The sequence below is a fragment of the Sminthopsis crassicaudata genome, chromosome 2 (genome assembly GCF_048593235.1).
Source record: "Sminthopsis crassicaudata isolate SCR6 chromosome 2, ASM4859323v1, whole genome shotgun sequence".
Classification (NCBI taxonomy): Eukaryota; Metazoa; Chordata; class Mammalia; order Dasyuromorphia; family Dasyuridae; genus Sminthopsis; species Sminthopsis crassicaudata.
This window is the reverse complement of record NC_133618.1, coordinates 495,615,068-495,636,585: the sequence shown is the minus strand read 5'-3', so window position 1 is coordinate 495,636,585 and position 21,518 is coordinate 495,615,068. Positions and strand designations below refer to the sequence as shown.

Sequence of the window (21,518 nt, the reverse complement as noted above, 5' to 3'; positions counted from 1 at the left end):
AAAATAAAAAAAAATTTTAATGGAAAAAAAAATCTTTGCAAATATAACAGAATTCTAGTTCAGGAGTAGAAAGGTTCTATAAATGAATAAGAATTTCCTCTCAGACAATCCTGCTTGACACGATTTCCTCATCTGTACAGCGGGCTGATAAGGAAATGGCAAATCATCCCAGTATCTTCGCCAAGCAAACTCCAAATGGGGTCATGGAGAGCCAGACATGACTAAAAGACTGAACAACACGGCTCTAGCTGTGTAGCATTTGCTTAAAGACCTCCAGTGAAGAGAAAACCAAATGCCACTTCTATTTTTGGATAATCTAATCACTAGAGATTTTTTCTTTACACCAAGCTAAAAATCTATTTTCTTACAAAGTCCATCCATTGCTCCCAGTTCTACCTTTTGGGTCCAAATAGATTAAATCTAATGCCTTCCCTGTCACAGCCTTTGAAGTACCTGAAGATATCAATTATGTTCCCCTCAAATCCTTATTACCTAAGGATAAAAACCTCAGTTTCTTCAACCAATCCACTTAAGATATGAGCACATTGTCTTGGTTGTCCTCTCTCTAAACACTTTACAGATGATCAATAAGGATAAGATTGCATTTATAATGGCTTTAGCATATGGAACTCCCAGGTGAGAAAACTACTTAACAAATCAGGTTGGCACCATTTCTTGGACTTATAGTCCTAGAGAGTTCCCTAGAGTAATATGCAAGTGACTTGTCCAAAGTCACAATCAATATGTGACTAGGGCAGCACTTGAACCCAGATCTTCCTGTTTTTAGGATGACTCACTTCTCAGTACTCCATGCTACCTCTTCGTATTTCTAGCACTAAGAACAGAACACTATAGTCTAGATGTATTCTTACCAAAGTACAGTATGGTATTCTATTGGACAATTAAATTCACTGTGCCATCTCCTCTGGATAGTCTCTGATTTAGCAATGTCCTTCCTAAATTGTGGTTCCTAGAACTGAACATAAAATTCTGCTTAGTCAATAAATATTTATTAAGCACATATTATGTACAAGCTGGGAGAAATAGCTATTAATAACTAATGCTTTGGGGAAATTAAGAGTCTCTCTTTTTTTCTGTCTCTCCCTCCCTCCCTCTCTCCCCTCCTTCCCCCATCTCTCTCTGTCTCTGTCTGTCTGTCTCTCTCTGTTTTTTTATTTTGTTTTTGTTTCCAAGGCTTAACTCTCTGAAGGTTGAGCTAAACTTCTGTCCAACCAAATCCAACCTTACAACAACTCTCTAGTTTCAGATGAATTCCATTCAATCAAGCTTGGATGGAGACATTATTTCAGCTAGATAGCTCAAGGCTGGGGGTGGTCTGGTATAGGAATGGTCTTTATCCCAGAGTGACATGATTATCATTCTTGGGACAACATTGGACTGAATCCACTTCTCTCTGTAAAGTTCTCTAATTAAACTTTTACCAGTTGGAGTAGATTGCTGTTTCATGAACCACCTTCTATCCAAAAGCATATAAACCTATATAGTCTCTTTGACAGAACTGAAGCATAAGAGCTTTTGTTGGTCATCTTTGTCTGTCATTTGCTGTCCATGATTGATAAAATTGATTGCAATTTATCTCAAAACTTTTTCTCTCAAAATTATTTCATTCACTACAAGGCATTATGCCAAGTGCAGGATATATTATAAATAAAAAAAAGAATACCCAGAAGCAAATATTAGTGTTGTGTAAGTTCCTATTGGTTTGTTTGGCTGCCACATCACACTGTTGATTCTTATTCACCTTAAAGTTCACTAAACCACTAGATTTTTTTTTTCTTCAGAAAAACTGCTAACCATATTCTCCCTCAACTTGAATGGTATAAGACTTTACCTTTATGCATATTGTATTTCATCTTTTTAGATTCAACCCAATGCTAACCTGTATGGTCCTTTGGATCCTGATTCTGTTGTCCCATATGTCTCCTTCCTGGCTTTGAATCATCTGCAAATTTAACAAGTGTGCCAACTATATTTTTATCTAAGCCACTGATAAGAATTTTAAATACTATAGGATCTGGCAAATTTTCCAAGCTGGTAACAAGTTGTTAGTGACTACTCATTGGGCTTGGCCACTCAACTACTTCCAAATCCACCCAACTACACATTTGTCTAGCTTACATCTTTCCGGCTCTACAAGAAGAGTAGGATGTACTTTTGACAAAGACTTTGCTAAAATCTAGATAAATTACATCTACCTTATTCCTCTACTCGACCTAGCAACTCTGTTGAAAAGAGAAACAAAGTAAATCTGACATAATCTGTTAGTAAAATCTTGTGTGTCCTTCATAATCATCACTTCCTTTTCTAGAAGGTCACTAGTCATCCTTTTAATGATATATACATTTTAGATGTTTTGTATTGCTTCATATATTTTATATATACATATAAATAATAGGGAACATACTTCTTGACTTCTCAATAATTGGAAGGAGAGAATTTGGCACTCACACACACACACACACATATACACACACACATATATACATATATATATACACACATATATATTCATAAATGTTTCAGAATTTTGCCAAGAACGGAAGTTAGATCCACTTATAATTAATAGATTCTACTTTCTTCCTTTTTTGAAAAATGAGATATTTATTTTGTCCCAATCCTGGAGTAACTTTACCATTTTAACATTCTTTCATTAATAGCATCACAACAATTGCACCTAATTCTTTACATACATTGCTTACTATCTCCCTACTTTTTGTGAATATTAACTCCCTATTAGTCATTTTTGAATTGTCTTTTCCAACCCAAAAATATAATTTTCCTTGACTGAGAAAACAAGCAAAATATGAGTGGAGCAGCTCTATCATCAGATGACATCATTCCCCTTCATCCAAACAGTAGTCTTGGTAAAGCTATGCATCAGAGGGTAAAATGCTAGTCATCTTGGAATCACAAAGATCTGAGTTCAAATTTGGCCTCCCAAATTTATTTACTGTATGACCCTGAGCAACTCCCTTGACCTCTGATTGCCTCAGTTTCCCATCTGTAAAATGGGAATGATAATAGCATTTTCCTCTTAGGATTAGGATAAAATTAGATGTTTATAATATGCTTTGAAAACCTTAAAGATATATATATGCTAATTATCATTACCATCATAATCAGTATTAGTATAAGCTTCTCTTATTTTCCCTCCAATATAGCTTTTTTTTTCATTGCATTTTTTATTCTTAACTTTCCCTGTCAGCATCATCTTGTTCCAAGCCTTAGCACTCTGGACATTATTATAATACCAAACTCTACTTTTCTATTTTTTTCTTTCTTATCTGACCTTGCATCTAACTCCTGTCAATATCTTTTAAAAACTTAAGCTGTGTGGGGAGTTTCCTGCACATTCACATCAATTTCTTAATATAGCTCCTTTTCCTCATCTTTGGATAAGGATTTGAAATGATGATTTTTTTTTTTTATTCTTGAAAGTCTCCCATTCCTCCTTTGCTGACTTCCTCAAATACATCCAATCAAATGCCAAATTTGTTCTACCCCTACAATTTTTCTAGCCTGTATCTCTTTCTACCTACTCCCATGGATACCATCCTAGTTCAGAATACTCTCCTCTCCTACAGGATTATTACAACAGCCTACTAATTGGTTTCCTTGCCTCCAGTCTTTCTTCTTTACAATTTATCCTTTATACAGCTACCAAATTGATATTCCTAAAGCACAAGTTGGATTCTACAATTCCACTACTCAAAAAGCTCCAATGATTCCCTATTGTCCCCCAAATGAAATAAAAACTCCTCTGTTTGACATTTAATGTCCATCACAATTTGTCTCCAACCTCTCTTTCCAGATTGATTTTATATTATCCCCATCATATACTATATGTTCCAATCAAACTGGCCTTCTTATTTTTCCCTGTACATGACACTGATTTCCTGTCCCCATTCCTTTACACAAGTGCTTCCCCAGGTTTTTAATGTTCTTCTTTATCTGATTTCAAGGCTCAGCTCATGTCACCTTCTTCAAGAGAGCTTTCCTAATTCTCCCAATCAATCAGTTAATAATCAACAAGCACCATGTGCCAGAGCCTATGCTAAACACTGAGGATGCCAAAAAAGGGCAAAAAAATAGTCCTCAATTCCAAGATTATATTCTAGTGAGGGAGGCAATATGCAAATAACTAAGTATAAACATATAGAGAAACATGTGTATATGAATGTGTGTATATACCCATATATAGTTATATGGCAACATGCACATAAGAAAAAAAAATATATAATATATATGACTAGTATTTTATTTATGTATATTTATGCTTAGGCATATAATATATATTTATACTTAAATATATTACATTTATTTATATTTAAACATACACATATACATATTTTATACATGTATTATCTATTATTGTGTACTTATATTTCAATATATCTATATTTATATACATACATGTATGTATGTACACACACATATATAATTATTTGCATGTTGTCTCCCCAATTAGAATGTGATCTTCTTGAGGTTAGTGTGTATATGTACATACACATACATATATACACATATAAAATACATGTGTGTATGTATGGTATATTAATGTGTTTGTATGTATATCTATCTTTATATGTCTAGTCATATGAATGAAGTTATAACCCTAGTTAGAAAAATGAATATAATCTGAAAACTTGCCTCCTACAAAAAGTAGAATTTGAATTGAGTCTTGAAAGAAAGCAAGTAAACTATGAGGCCGAGGTGAGTATACAAAATATTCCACACCAGAGGGAATAGCTAATGTAAATTCATGTGGATGGGAATTGGGAGTCATGTTCAAGAAATAGCAAATAGGCCAGTGTATCTGGATCATAAAGCATCTGTGTGGCGAGGGCACGGATAGGGGGTTCAGGGAGAGTCAGGAGTAAGAATACTAGAAAGGTAGGAAGAGGGCAATTGAGAGGAATTTTAATGCCAAACAGAAAACTTTATATTTGTTCTTAGAGGTAATAGGGAGCCACTAGGACTTATTTTAGGGAGGAGGGGAAAGGGAAGATCATACACGGCCTTTAAAAACATCATTTTGGCATCTGAGTAAAAGATGGATGGGTGGGGAAAGCCTATAGGTATATAAACTGGCAGTCATCAAAGTGAGAGGCAACTAGGTCTTTTTTTTTTTATTTTATAATTATAACATTTTTTGACAGTACATATGGATGGGTAATTTTTTACATTATCCCTTGCACTCACTTCTGTTCAGATTTTTCCCTTCCTTCCCTCTACCCCCTCCCCCAGATGGCAAGCAGTCTTATACATGTTAAATATGTTATAGTATATCCTAGATACAATATATGTGTGCAGAACCGAATTTCTTGTTGCACAGAAAGAATTGGATTCAGAAGGTAAAAATAACCTAGGAAGAAAAACAAGAATGCAAACAGTTTACACTCATTTCCCAGTGTTCCTTTTCTGGGTGTAGCTGATTCTCTCCATCATTGATCAATTGGAACTGAATTAGATCTTCTCTATGTTGAAGATATCCACTTCCATCAGAATACATCCTCATACAGTATTATTGTTGAAGTGTATAATGATCTCCTAGTTCTGCTCGTTTCACTCAGCATCAGTTGATGTAAGTCTCTCCAAGCCTCTCTGTATTCATCCTGCTGGTCATTTCTTACAGAACAATAATATTCCATAACATTCATGTACCAATTGATGGACATCTGCATAGTTTCCAGTTTCTAGCCACTACAAAAAGAGCTGCCACAAACATTTTGGCACACACAGGTCCCTTTCCCCTCTTTAGTATTTCCTTGGGATATAAACCCAGTAGTAGCACTGCTGGGTCAAAGGGTATGCACAGTTTGATAACTTTTTGGGCAGAATTCCAAATCTCTCTCCAGAATGGTTGGATCTATTCACAGTTCCACCAACAATGCATCAGTGTCCCAGTTTTCCCACATCCCCTCACAACTAGGTCTTAAACCAGTGTTGTGAATGTATTAGTAGAGGGAAAGAGAAATATACAAGAGATATTATGAAGATAGAACTGACTAAGATTTAATAGTAGATTGAATGTATAGGGTGAGTTTAAGAGAGGAATTCAGGAAGAAACTAAGATCTCAATCAAATCTGGATGACTTGCAGAATGGTGGTGCCTTTCATAGTAACAGGGAAAGTTAGAAGGATGGCACTGTCTGGGAGAAGATAATGAGTTCTGGTTCTGAGATACCTACAGTATCTCTTATTTGAGATGTACAAGAGCCGGTTGGAAATGCATCATTGTACCCTTCAGAGGCTACAATGTCTTCAGAGTATACTTCAGTGAGACCAGTCAAATATTTGATCTGATAATTATCTACAAAGAAATGACCATTTAATTCAAGGAAATTAATCCTCTAGAATAACCCCAGAAATTAGTTTTGTATTTCTTTTCTATATATTTTATATTTATTTATCTATGTATGTTTTTTCACCAGCAAAGGGCAGGGAACTAATCATTTTTATCTCTATTTAGCATATACAACATGTGCTTAGTACATGAAAGTCACAGAACCACAAAAATCTAAGTTGGAAGGAAAGATGGAAAGGAGAGGAAGGGAATAAGCTTTATTAAGCACCAACCAAGTGCCAGTTACTCTGCTAAGCACTTTGATCTTCACAACAGCCTAAGAGGAAGATGCCATTATTGTTTTATATATTTACAGTTGTACATATTTTACAGTTGGGAAACTGAGACAAATAGAAAGTTAAATCACTTCTCTAGGGCCACACATTTAGCAAATTCTGAAGGTGGTGAAATTCCACCAAAGAAATTCTCTTTTCAATAAAGAAGCAACAATAGCACTTGTACTCTCTACATCACAAGCCGTGGTTAGGATCAGATGAGAGAATGTATTTGCAGTTCTGTGAGAGAGGTATTGTGCTGGTCACCCTCAGAATCAGCTAAGGTTGATAAGGAGAGCTAAAGACAACAAAGAAGTGTGTGTGTGTGTGTGTGTGTGTGTGTGTGTGTGTGTGTGTGTGTGTATGTGTATGTGTACTGAGGGCACGAAAAGCTTCAAAGAAAGAATAGGTGCATTGCCAGGTTGGGCAGGATGGTGATAATGAAACACAGAGATAAGGCAGAACTGCTCAATTTTTACTTTGCCTCTGTTTTCTCTGCCCAAGACCATGTCCTCTGAATTAGAAAGGACAGGACAAATGTGGCTAGTAAGAAGACTGTAAGAGAAAATAGCCTCCCTTGAATGAGTTCAAGTTGCCTGACCCAGATGAACTCCATCTTCCTGTACTGAAATGAATGGTGGATATGATTGCTAGTCAGTGATCTATGAAAACCTGTAGAGAATGGGAGAAGTACCACAGGACTGGAGAAGGGCAATTTATTAAAAGGAAGAGAACAGAATCTGCAAACTATAGGCCAATAAGCTTAACTTTGGATTCACAACAACTAAACTCATTATCTTTCAATCAAAACTCTCCACCATTTCTAATTTCCTGTTCCTCTCAAAGGTACCACCATCCTTGCATTCAAAACCAAGGGGTTATCCGGAGTTCCTAATGCTCTCTCACCATTCTATCCAGTTTTCCTGGTTTACCTTCACAACATCTCTCATATGTCTGCTCTCCTTTGACTTTGCCACCAGCCTGTTTCAGATCATCATCATTGCACACCTAAATTATGGCAATAACCTTCTGGTGGGTCTGCATGCCTCTTGTCTTTTCCTGCTCTAATTCATCCACTTAGCTATTGGATTTGACCATACACCCCCCCACACACACACATATTCTATAAACCCCAGTAGATCCCTGTTATCTCCAGAATCAAATATAAAATAAAGTCCTCCAGTTGGCATTCTACCTTTTCTGTCTTTCACCTTACTTCCCTCTATATTCTCTTAGATCTTTGTACACTTGCCTCCTTACTGTTGCTCTAATCAGGGGTTCTCAAACTATAGCCCAAGGCCCAGATGCGTCTGGCTGAGGATGTTTATGCAGCCCGCCAGGTTATGGCAAATGGGCTGAGGGGGAGACAGAATGTAAGTTTTTGTTTTTAATATAGTCCGGCCCTCCAACAGTCTGAGGGACAGTGAACTGGCCACCTATTTAAAAAAGTTTGAGGACCACTTCCACAATACCTCCATTCCTGACTCCAACCAAATGTTTGCACTGGCTGTCCCTTCTTCCTGGAACTCTTTCATCATGTCTATCTCTTAGATTTCCAAGTCTCAGCTGAAGTTTTACATTTGCAAGAAGCCTTTCCCAGTCACCTTTAATTTTAGGGCATTCCCATTGAAATCATATCAATTTTATCCTACATATAGTTTATGCATATAATTGTCTACATGTGGTCTTCCCCATTAGACAATAAACTCTTTTGAGAGAAGAGACTGTTTTTGTCTTTCTTTCTCTTCTAGTATTTTTTCAACAGTTATATATCAAGGATTTTTAGCATTCTTTTTTTTTTCATTCTTTTTTTTTATTATTATAGCTTTTTATTTACAATATATATGCATGGGTAATTTTTCAGCATTGACAATTGCAAAACCTTTTGTTCCAACTTTTCCCCAACTTCTCCCCACCCCTTCTCCCAGATGGCAGGTTGACCAATACATGTTAAATATTTAGCAATCATTTTTACAAAAACTTGAGTTCCAAATTTTTCTCCTTCCCTCCCCTCTTCTGAAGATAATAGGCAGTTTGATACAATTTATATATATATATATTATATGTATATATATATATATATATGCTATCATGTAAAACATATTTCCATATTAGTCACAATTGTGAAAGAAAAAAAGATCAAAAGAGGGGAAAACACAAGAAAGACTTAAGTAAGTGAAAAAATATGCTTTGATCTGCATTTTGAGTCCACCAGTTCTTTATCTGGTTATGGACAACATTTTCCTTCTATTTCTGTGGGATAATTGTATTGCTGAGAAGAGCTGAGTCAGTTATAGTTGATCATAACACAAGATTGTTGATAACTTGTTTATAACGTTTTCCTGGTTCTGCTCATTTCCCTTTGCATCAATTTGCACAATTTTTTCCAGGTTTCTCTGAAATCTGCTTGTTCATCATTTCTTATTGCATAAGAGTATTCCATTATATTCATATACCACAGCTTGTTTAAGTTATTCCTCAACTGATGGGCATCCCCTCAGTTTCCAATATTTTCCCCAAAGAGGGCTGCCATAAATATTTTTGCACATATAGATCCTTTCCCCCTTTTAATGATTTCTTTGAAATAGAGACCTAGAAGTGATATAGCTGGGCCAAAGGGTTTGCACACTTTGTTTAGCCTTTGGGCATAGTTCCAAATTGCTCTCCTTTGTCTTTCTATCCCAAGTACTTAGTACAGTGGCTGATACATAGTAGATATTTAATAAATGCTACTTGGATAACTAACTTCTATCAAAGTTCTCATTTTTTTTGGATTGTTTTGGTTTTTGAGACTAGGTTTCCCTATCTTGCCCAAGTGTATCCATTGGTCACTCTTCAGTCTGATCCCAATACTAACCTGCACATAAGCTTTAACCTAGAACAGTGACTATAGAGTACTTGACTTGGAGAAAGAAAACTGAGTTCAAATCTAGTCTGTGACATTTGCTTGAAATGTAACACAGGGCAAGTCACCTAATTTTTATCTACCTCGGTTTTCTCAACTGTAAAATGGGTATAACAATAGACCATACCTCCCAGAATGGTTGTGAGTTTCAAATGACATAAAATTTATAAAGTGCTTAGATCTTTAATAAATGTCTGTTCCTTGGCTCTTTTTTCAACTTAGTCATCCAAAATCCCATCATATTGGTGCCAAACTTAATGTGGATACTTGACCTGTGAACTACAGCTCTACTGTAGTTCAAAATTGCCCTCCTCAAGGCATCTATCAGACATAGCCTCCCTGAATAGCTGTGATGACTGATATGTGCCACCATGATAGGCATAAAAATGCATTATTAAGACAGTGGTTTTTGAAATTCAGACAAAGAGGAAAACATTTAGGATCAATAAAGTCAGAAAAGCTCAGAAGGAAACAGTGCACTTTTGTTACTACCTCATAAAACATAAAACTATCTTGTTAAAAAAAAAAACTACATAATAGAAGTTTATAATTTAAAGAGAAAGAAAATAAGAAGAGAAAAAAATTGAACAATAGTGGCTAAGATTATGAAGGTGATGATGGCCCTGCTGGGCTCTCTACCCTGATCAAAACACATCAACAATATTGGTATCCATTTCCAAGTGCCACCTTAAAATACAGAATGTTAGAAATTTTTGATTGGATGCCTATCAGTTGAGGAATGATGTAATAAGTTATACTAAAGGAATGTTAAGGAATATTATTATTATGTGTTATGGAATATTATTATTCTATTAGAAACAATCAGCAGGTTGATTTCAGAAAGGCCTGGAGAGAGTTATATGAACTGATGCTAAGTGAAGTGAATAGAACCCAGAGATCATTGTACATAGCAACAACAAAATTATATGATGATCAATTCTACTGAATTTGGTTCTTTTCAACAGTGAGGTGATTCAGGCCAATTACAATTGACTTGTGATGGAGAGAGCCATCTGAATCCAGAGAGAGAACTATGAGGATTAAATGTGGATCATAATATAGTATTTTCACCTTTTTTGTTGCTTGCTTGCTTTTTTTCTCATTTTTTTCCTTTTTGATCTGATTTTTCTTTTGTAGCATGATAAATGTGGAAATACATATAGAAGAATTACACATGTTTAACATATATTGGATTACTTGCTATCTAGGGGAAACAGCAGGGGAGAGAGAAGGAAAAAAATTGGAACACAAGATTTTGCAAGGGTGAATGTTGAAAACTCTCTTTACATATATTTTGAAAATAAAAAGCTATTATTAATAATTTTTGGGAAAAAAAGAATGTTAGAAATTTTAATGTAAAGGTAACACACACTTCTACCTAGACAAGATGGGAGTGGGAAAGCCTTGTGTTTTATATATATAAGAAAGAGGTGTGATTCCATACTGGGCAAAATGTTGAATTTGTCATATGTAAGGGACCTTTCAGAAAAAAACTGATTACTTATCAAGTACATCAGAGAGGAAATTTTTATTGTTTTGGCTTGAATTAGGAGTCCTCTTCTAAAGCTGAGATTCTATAGTACTGCAATTAAAAAAAACTATATGAATATTTTCTATAGTTATTAATGAAAATGTGACAAACTCTGCATTGACCGTCACTATTTAATCCTCTTCCTGAACATTCAGACTAGGATTCATTCAGTTTCTCATTCTTTATCTTCTATATGTACTCAACTAAGATCAGGTCCCTTAATGTATCCTAATTCTGAAGGAATTCCCAGTTATTAAGAAAAGTTATAGAATACAAAATTTTAGAGCATGGAAAAGTTCACATGGAATACAGAATGCCAGAACTAAACAACACTTTAAGAATACTGAGCAGAGTTAGAGCTGCAAGGGATCTTAGAATATAGAACCTTAAATCCTAGATGAGAAGAAACTGCATCTGTCATCTTGTCCATCTCTCTGAAAAAAGAATTCCCCTGGAGGAAATCTATATTTTCTTTTGCAACATGACTTGCAGCATAACTTCACATGTGCCTTCTCAATGGGGGTATATGGGGAAGAAGGGAAAGAATCTGGAACTCAAGAGTTTTAAAACAAATGTAAAAAATTGTATTACATGTAACTAATGAAAATATTAAAACATTAAAAAAATCAAAGGGAAGTAAGATGGAAAGGCCCAAAGCACAAACATTACTTTCCCAATAAATTTAATTGATGTGGGGAGGGAAAAAGTGAGAGAAAGAATAGCCACAGTGAAGTACAATTCAACTTTCACTTGAAAAACACAAAATAATACTGCATTTTTCACTTTGGGACAGACTTCATCTTTTTTTTAAGCCCACACTTTTCTTCACCAAAATGAAATTTTTTTCCTGTATCTTCCTTCCACAATCTTTGAGAACTTTGGGGGCTCTCAGGAACCAAGTTAGAAAAGAAAAAAGTTTTACTTCTCTTACATAGAAGAGTTCTTCAAACATATGAAGATATATAAAATTCAAACTATGGATTTTCATTTGGGGAATTATGAATGGGTCTCAGTCTGGGGGCATTGGAAAGGAAAAACTTGAAAAAATATTATTATAATTTTCAATATTGAGATCCATGGGGGGGAGGGGACATGTAATAAATTTGATTATTCTTCCCCTGAAAGGAATTAAAATGTCTACACCATTCTCACCATTTCTGAAAATTATTTTTATTTTTTGCAGCATTTTGCTATTAATTTTTTTCTTTAAAAAATTACTTTAAATCATATTTAGTATTGTTTTATTTCCTTTAAATCTTTCCTTGTTTGCTTATTCTCCAAATATGAAATAATATTTAACAGGTAAATTACTATTTTAATTCATAAGTTTGTGTTTCCTATTGTTTGATTTTTAGTGTTAGTTTGCTTCCTATTTTAAAAAATTTTATTGCTTGGATACATAGAACTTGATTTTAAAAATCTTAGATAAAAATAAAAAAATAATTCTCTCCATAATCTCCTGAAGGAATGGTCATTCAATTTCTGTTTGGCTATCCCCAATGATAAAAAAACAAACAAACAAAAAAACAAAAAAACCTCAATACTACTTATGCAAATTTGTCAATTATTTAAAATATACATATAATTATCCTTTTTTATATGACCTTAATTTCTTTTTCCCTCTCCTACTAAGAGAAATTCTTCTAACAAATAATAATAATAACAATAAAGGAAGGGGAGAAAGGAGTCATTTAACAAGATTAATAATATTCAAGTCTGACACATACAGTGTTCATCATCCATTATTTACATTCTCACATTACTTCTTTGGGGTCAGACTGTTATTTTTGATTACATAGTATTCACTTTTAATGTTGCTATTGTTTACTTTAGACTGTAAGTTCTTTAGGAGCAGGGTCTACTTCTGTCATTCTCTGTATTGCCAGGGCTCAGCAGAGTACCTGGAACACAGTAGGTGTTCCATTTGCATTGCAGTAGTCATTATCCATGTTGTTTTCCTGGCTCTGCTTACTTGGCTGTATATCTCCCTACATTTTTTTCCTATTCTTCATATTTACTTTTTTATGGCACAGTACTATTTTTTCTGACTTGCAAGGTAGCTATCCACCGTACTGATTCTCTTGGTATTATAATTTTTCTTTTCCTATCAATTTTTCCTGGTCTTTGTTAGTAATGTTTGAAAATGTAGAAGGTGCAAGGAAGGCACTCACATGGAGGTCAGAAGAAGTAATATAAGGACACCCTCAAAGTCTCTCTAAATAACTTTGATATCACTTGTGAGAAAGGGTAGACACTGGTACATGACTACCCTGCATGATGTGCCCACTTCAAAGAAGGTATTGTGTTATATGAGCAAAGCAGAATTGCTGTAGCTCAAATGAAAGGTGAGATACACAAATTTAGAGACATTTCCTTTCCAAATGTTCACATGGACTACTTATGTTCAATCTATGGTAGAACATTTCCAGTTCAGGTCTGATCAGTCAAGTCTGACACAGACAATAGACTGCATCATAATGGTATCATGTTGGTCCTATCACAAAGATAACAATCAATTAAAAATACAAAAGGATTTTGTGGTTTTATCTTAAATTCTTCAACTCTTGTTCAGCTCTAAGCACTAGGATATACTTCTTTCAAATGAACTTAAATCTACTGTATTAGAATCACTCTCATCCATCCTCAATCCCCACCCTTCTACCGCCTACAAACATCCCAATAGTCTTGGTATCATCCTCTATAGTCTCACCAAATAGGTTTACTCCCTGTTCTTCATGAAAGTCTTTCAGGTCTCTGACACTATAATCATATCTCTCTCATAGTCTTCTCTACCAGCTACATATATTTCTTAATCATCTGTGGTACTTACCACTCAGAACAGGAAGAGCCTGATTCAATTGTCAAGAACAGCACAGAAACACCTAGAGGAAAAAAAGGGAGGTAAGATAGAGAAGAGCAAATCCAACACAGATGCTGGTAGGTAAAGTACCTCTAAAGATAGTTTTATCACTTCCCTTCTGTGAATTCCCTTGATCATGAATTTCCTTAATTTAAATCTTAACTCAGGAGGGGTTTTTGACCCACAGTATTGATGTATTCTAGTATAGAAACCTCAGCCTGGAGAACAGAGACTCTAGGAAGGAATTTTTATTCATGGTTAGGAATTCAAAAGTCCTACTCTTTCTCTTGCCTTCCCTATGTCTACAGTGGAGTATCCTACCCTTACCTATAGGGACTCTGCCCAAAGGAATATAAATCTCTGTCACTTAAATCACACAAGATATCTTGGCGTTTATAGACTAGATTTCTTTCTTGAGGACTATGTCCTGGGACCTAGTGTTGGCCAGAAAGCCAGAGTGATTTGTGTTTAAAACACTGTCCTTAAATGTACAGTGAGTCCCATGAGGAATCATGGCATTGAGAGTATCACTGATTTCCTTCATTATTTGCTAGCATAATTAATAAAATGATTAGTTATGCAGAGATTATGTCTTTCAAAGGTCCATCTCCAGTGTTTCTGATCTCTATCTTGTTTGGGAAGAGAAAGTAAGATTGGTGATTTTGCACAGTTCTCTTTCACTTCCAGTTGAATTGCATGTCATGGCCTCACCTCCTTGAACAAAGGATAAGCAACAATCTCTGTGAGTAGTAGGAGCTGTCCCTGTGGGGACCTAACTGGAACTAGCCAATTGGATAACAGCTCTTTTTTCTTTCCTTCCTACTTCCCTCCCTCTCTCCTCTCTCCCTTCCCAATCTTCCTCCTCTGTTTCTGCTTCTCTCTGTCTCTCTCTTCCCTTCTCCTGTCCTTCCCTCTCTTCACCTTTTCTTCTTTTACTTGCCTTTCCTCAGTACTCAATAGGATATCATAGCCTTATCTGTTGGTGCTCTGCCCAAAGGGATGTAAATTTTGATCACTGAAATCTTATGCTTATGGGTTTGATTTCTTTCTTAAGGACCATGCTTTAAACAGAAATCATTCTGGCTCTCATTGATTGGCCAACAATAGGTCCCAGCCCAAGTCCTACTTAGTCATGGTTTGGGCCCTGATTGATTCAAAGTGAATGTAACTAGCAATTGTTTCTGTTTGAGCAGAAACCCAAAGGTTTTTCCCCTCCCTGATTTTTTTTTTTTTTTTTTTTTTGACTAGGTAAAACAACACATTCTCTACCTCATTTCTTACCTAGCTTGATCACTAATTGGGTATTTCCACAGTCAAACTGAGACCTGTGGAAGACCTTATCTTAAAAGGGCCAAGATTTCTCACTGCCTCCAGGGTCAGTGATCCTGGTCTCTATTTTGCCATTGGCCCAGATAGTTCTGTAGGAGAAAGTAAGGAAGGTGATCTTGCACAGCCCTCCTTCACTTAAATCCAATTCACTTGAATGTCATGGCCTCATCTCTTTGATGTCACAGTCCTTTTCAAGAACAAAAGACATAGAACAAACAGATAAAGAAACTGAGAACCAGGGGGCAGCTAGGTGATAAAATGGATAGAGCACCAGTCCTGAAATCAGGAAGATCTAAGTTCAAATCTGGCCTCAGACACTTACCACTTCCTAGCTGTGTTACCCTTAACTCCAATTCCCTCAGCATAAAAAAACTGAGAATCAGACATGGTAGTGTCAGAGGTAGTGTCATAAAAGTAGTGTCAGAGCCTAGACTCACTCAAACCTAGGTCTTATGGTTTGAGGAGCAATGTTTTAATCACTACACTAGGCTACCCACACAAGGATAAAGAATTTGAGGGTGAGAGAGGGACAGATGTGCTGCTGGAAACTTTCTCTGCTTATTAGAAGCCTAGAATCTGGGGATATTTATGGAACTTGATAGGAAATAATTCTTGCTTCTCTTAGGTAGAGTCTTGATTGTCCCTTGGATTCAGCAGACTTTATTACTTGTTAATGATTTTTCTCTTACCTCCCCAGAGTGCCCTCTGATGAGAACATCTTGCATCCTGAACTACTGATTAGAACATAGGGAGACTCCATTCTAAATGATGCATATCAATATCTTAAACAATTCATTAGGAACCAAATATCTTAAGATGTTTTTTAAAAATGTTTATAATGAAATGGAAAGAGCTCCAGGCCAGGAATCAGAAACTCTGGGTTTTATCTTCCACTTGTCACTGTTCCATTGTGTGAAATATTAAAAGAACCAAAGTAAGGCTGTTAGTGTGAAGGGTAGATTTTCTGTGGAAGACTTATGGAGAAAAGTAGACAAGAATCACAAAGAATGGTAGGGGGCTTTCAAAGCACTTTCTTTAGAAAAATTAGGCGGTGCAAGTAATGCAAGTATTATTGATTTCATTTCAGAGATAAGGAGATTGCAATTCAGACAGGGAAAAATGATTTGCTTAAGGGCATTGGCAGAGCCTGAATTAAAATGAAGATCCCCAGGGGAAGCTGTATAAGTACTGTGGAAAGAGAACTAGCTCTAAAGTCAGAGATCCTGGATTCAAATTCTGCCTGTGGCATTTATTAGCTGTGTGACCCTAGACAAGTATCTTAACTTCAGTCTGCCTCAGTTTTCTCAACTGTAAAATGGAGACAACACCTACTTCCCAGGTTCATTGTGCGGATCAAATGAGATAATATTTGTCAAGCATTCAGCATTTGTAAAAAATATGCCTGGCCATTCACACAGACAAGACTACAAACAGAAATGCCTTTTTCTGATATCCCACCCTGAGAAGCCATCTCGATGCTCTGAAGCTTTATAACAACTTGCCTTATGGTGGAGTGGCATTTTTAAGTTTGGACTCCACATAGTCGGGCAAGGAAGGCCCACTTGAAATGTCAGCTCCTCAGACAAGCCTTCCCTGTTGCCCTTTCCCAAATGAAAGTGATCCCTGAAGTGCTTGAACATCTTCTTATTCTATAGTGATCTCTGTTTCTGTGATGCAGAGATACATTGCATGGGGTTTAATCTTACAGCTGGATGGGAAAAAACAAACAAAAAAACCGGCTCCATACACTTAAATGTGGCTACTAGGTGGCGCCATAGTGCATAACAGGCCAGACCTGGAGTCAGGAAGAACTCATCTTCCCGAGTTCAAATCCAGCCTCAGGCACTTCCTACCTAGTCACGGCACCCTGTTTGCCTCTGTTTTTTCATATGTAAAATGAGCTGGAGAAGGAGATGGCAAACCGCTCCAGTATCTTTGCCAAGAAAACCCCAAACATAACAGCATCTACCTCACAAGGGTTGTTATGAGGACCAAAGGAGAGTTTACATAAATGCTACTTCCCCTTGTCTGACCTAGGAAAAACCTTCTGGAGAAATTAGACTAGATGATCTCCACAGTCCTTTCCACCTCTCAATTCAGCCTGCCTCCTGCCCCCACCATGTAACACTAGGGAGGGGAGCAGGGGGAGGGATCATGCCACATATTCATCCTTGCCTCCCCTTCAGAGCCCAGCACAGAACTTGACTCAGAGTACGTGATTAATAAATGTTTGCATTCATAAATGGATGTAACTGGGCTGGATTTTTTTTTTTCATTTCTGTGAAATTCTTAATGACTCTGATACAAAAAGATTATTTTTTTATGTTTTTGTTCTTGACATTTGGGGGTCTTTTCCAGTGGGATGAAGTGTTGTTGCAAAGATATTTACACAAAGACCTCTGCTACACCTTTACTCCCAGAATCTGAGACTATAAAAGGAGGGAGACTATAAGAATCTGACATGGAATAATTACCGATTGCATCTCTTCTAGGAGCTGTCAACAACTCATGGATTCATAGAATAACAGAACTGGAAGGGTCCACACAATATAGAATGGGAGCCCCTTTCTTTTCTCATTGTATTTTGTATTTTTATTTTATATCATATACATGGAGTAGGAGTGAACTAAACAATGACAGAGCTGGAAGAGATATTTAAACATACAATGAAAATTGTTAAAGATGGAAAAGACCTTAGAAATCACTTGCCCCAAATGCCTTACTTTACACATGTGGAAACTGAGGCCCAGAAAATGATTTTAACAAGTCATAAGCAGTGGCAGCACTGGGACTAAATCTAAATGTCCTGGCTCTAGACCAGAACTCTGTCAGCTACTTATATCATTTTTTTTTCTGCAAGAAGTCTTTCCCTGCCCTCCTTAATACTACTGCCTTCCCTCTGGGATTACCCTCATTTGTCCTCCATAAATCTTGCTAGAACATAGTTGTTTGTGAGCTGTCTCTCCCATTAGACAGTGAGTTCCTTAAGAGCAAGAATTGTTTTCTGCCTCTTTTGTATCCTCAGCACTTAGCACAGTGCCTGGCACATAGCAAGTGCTCAATAAATATTAGGTAGTTGACTAATATTCAAGATTTCTTCTAGTTCTGTTAGTTTGTCTTTCGTTCTTTAAGAGGACCATCACATCAGGGAAGTGATGCTGTGACATGCAAGTGAATTGGATTTAACTGAGGGAGAGCTGTGCAAGTCACCTGCCTCACTTTATCCTCCAGAATCCATCTGGACCCAATAGCAAGATATAGATCAGGACCATTAGAAGTGGCCCTAGAACTAATGTGAGACCTTAGCCTTTTTAAGCTAAGGTCTCAGTTTGACTGAGGTGATACCTAACTAGTGATGAAGGCTAGGTAAGAAATGAGGCAGAGAATGTCCTCTTTTACCTACTCAAAAAAAAAAAAAATCAATCTGGGAGGGTCAGACCCTCAAGGTTCCTGGCCAAAACAGAAACAATTGCTAGTAACATTCACTGTGAGCCAATCAGGGCCCAAACAATGACTAAGTAGGATTTGTCCACAGCAAAGAAGGTGCTGTGCTTTATGAGCAAGGCAAATTGCAGTAACATAAATGTGGTGTGTGCACATTTAGAGACATTCCCATCCCAAAGGTTTGTATGTACTATGATCTATGGTTGAGCCTTCTGAGCTCATATTGGTCTGATCAGCTAGACCGGTACACTGTACCTTGATCCCAAAAAGCAATGCATTTTAGTCCACTTTGAGCATGAAGGACCACAACCACTTTCAGGTGACCAGGTTGTGGTACCTACAACCTGATGGGAAAGTCATAAGAAGCATCCCCTGGGACTGCAACCTGCGGTGGGTTTTAGACTTGGTTCTAGAACTATATTCACTGTGTGACTGAACAAAATCTAGTCTTGGGATCAAAAGAAATGAGTTCAAATATTGGCTTTGATACTTACCATGTGACAATCTCTTGGAGCTTCAGTTTCCTCATGAGGAAAATTAGAATGATAATACAAAACCTACCTTACAGAGTTATTGTGATCAAAAATGCTTTGTAATGTAAGTCTTAAAGTGCTTCAGAAATATGAATGGCTGAAAAAAAGAAGCCAACTAGAAATATGGCAGCTCCTGGGACATTCTCAAGGATTCCACCACCAGAACTAAAGGAATAACATCATTCTCTGTGTATTGTGTGTGTCCCATTTTACTAACTCTCTTTCTCTGCATCATCAGGTCTGGAATGGAAGGCAGTTCATTACCTTTGGTCATATCAAATTAGATGCTGAAATCTGTACTTTTCCCTCAAATCAACCACAGTAGGACACCTGTCCCCAAAGAGAAAACTCAATCCCATTAAAGAATAAACAGCTGCAAGCTTCCCAGTCAAATAAGCTGTGACTTGTCAGCCTTCCCTACTCAGGAAACATGTGTGTCTCTTGAAATGTTATCCAACCTCCTCATAGGAAGAATTGTGTGCAGGAGGAGTGGGGGGGGATTGGGGTGGGTGGCAACCAGGGTTAAGTGATTTGCTTAGGGTCACATAGAGAATTTTTAAAAGCAGAATACACCAAGTAATCTCCTAGAATGCAATCTCATATCAGCAGGCTCTCCAATCCCTACAGCTGTCAGACTTCATTTCCTAAAGCACAGATCTAACCACTTCAAGAATCTTCAATGACTCCCTATTATCTCTAGGATAAAATATAGACTTCAGCTTGACATGTAAACTCCTTAACAATCTAGGTTTTTGCAGACTTGTTTTATATTCTTCTCCTTCTTGAACACCATGCTCCAACCCAACTAACCTACTCAGGGATCCCAGAATTCAGCATTCTATCTTCTACCTGAAGATTTTTGAAAAGGATATCCAGGGGGCAGCTAGGTGGCGCAGTGGATTGAACACCAGCCTTGAATTCAGGGGGACCGGAGTTCAAATGTGACCTCAGACACAACACTTCCTAGCTGTGTGACCCTGGGCAAGTCACTTAACCCCAGCCTCAGAAAAAGAAAAGAAAAAGAAAAGGCTATCCATATCCACTATACCTAGGATACTTCCTCTTAGAATGATCACTTTTTTTCATGTGTAGGATTATTTCCTATAGAAAATCTTTCTTGATTCCTCTAAGTTGTTATAGTATGCTCTCTCTCTCTCTGTCTCTGTCTCTGTCTGTCTCTCTCTCCCCCCACTTCTTTTTTTTTCTGTCCCTCTCCTTCTGTTTCTCTCTTTCCCCCCCCTCCATCCCTCTTTCTCCTTCTCTGCCTCTGTCACTACCTCTTTCCACTCCGATTATTTCATTTTCACTATTTATGTACATTTAACCCCTGTACATGGGTTCTCAACCTGAGCTTCGGGATAGATTTCAAGGGGCCAATCTATAAACCTCCTATTTTTAATATTTTGATAACTATTTTCCAGTTTAATTGCTTTCTTTTGTCATTCTACATATTTTATGCATTTAAAAGTATTATTCTGAGAAGGGGTTCATTGGCCTATCAAGACTAAAATGGCCTATCAGAAGGCTCCAAAATACAAAAAAATTAAGAGCCCCTGTTTTAGTAGAATATAAGCTATTTGAGAGTTATAAGTGATTCACTATTACTTCCAGCATTAAATATAGACTCTCTATTTGAAAATTAAAGCTTCTTACCTGCTTTCCAAGATTACAATATTTTAGTTCACTTCATCAACTCTGTGGTCCAACCAAAACATCTTTCTTGCTATTCTCTCTAGACACTGCGTCTCCATCTCTATCTTTCCCAAGGCTGTTTCTCCATTCTGGAATACTCTCCTTCAACCCTTTTTCACAAAAGGGTTGCTCAGCTCTAGTATCAACCCCTACATAAGAGGTCTTTCAACTTTCCATTACTCTCATTTCTCTGGACCAATCCCCCAAAAATTGCCTGGTTTACTTTGTAGATAATTTGTACATAATCCACATAAAATATGTAGATAATATGACCATGCTTTTTCTTTTAAGCAAATGAGAGCTCATTGAGGACAAGGACCATTTTTATTCTTATTCATTCTTATCACTTTATCTAAGCCCCTAAGACAAAGCCTGGCATATTTTTTGTTTGTTTGTTTGTCCCTCATTCTTGAAGAAGATCATTCCATGAGGGAGGTGATATCATGACTTGAAATGAATTGAATTTAACTGAGGGAGGGCTGTGCAAGGTCACCTGCCTCACTTTGTCCTCCAGAAGTATCTGGGTCCAGGAACCAAATATAGATCAGGATGGCTGGAGATGGCCTTGGATGCAGTAGGAGA

At 36.8% G+C, this 21,518-nt stretch overlaps 1 protein-coding gene across 1 annotated transcript in view; it reads right to left on the bottom strand.

Annotated features, from left to right (window-relative positions):
- Positions 1–13,961, bottom strand: part of PDYN (prodynorphin) — a 58,246-nt gene extending 44,285 nt beyond the window's left edge. Inside the window, exon 1 of the mRNA XM_074293612.1 lies at positions 13,909–13,961. The gene's annotated coding sequence lies outside the window, so the exon portion shown is untranslated. The remainder of the gene's footprint in view (positions 1–13,908) is intronic.
- Positions 13,962–21,518: the final 7,557 nt, after the last annotated feature.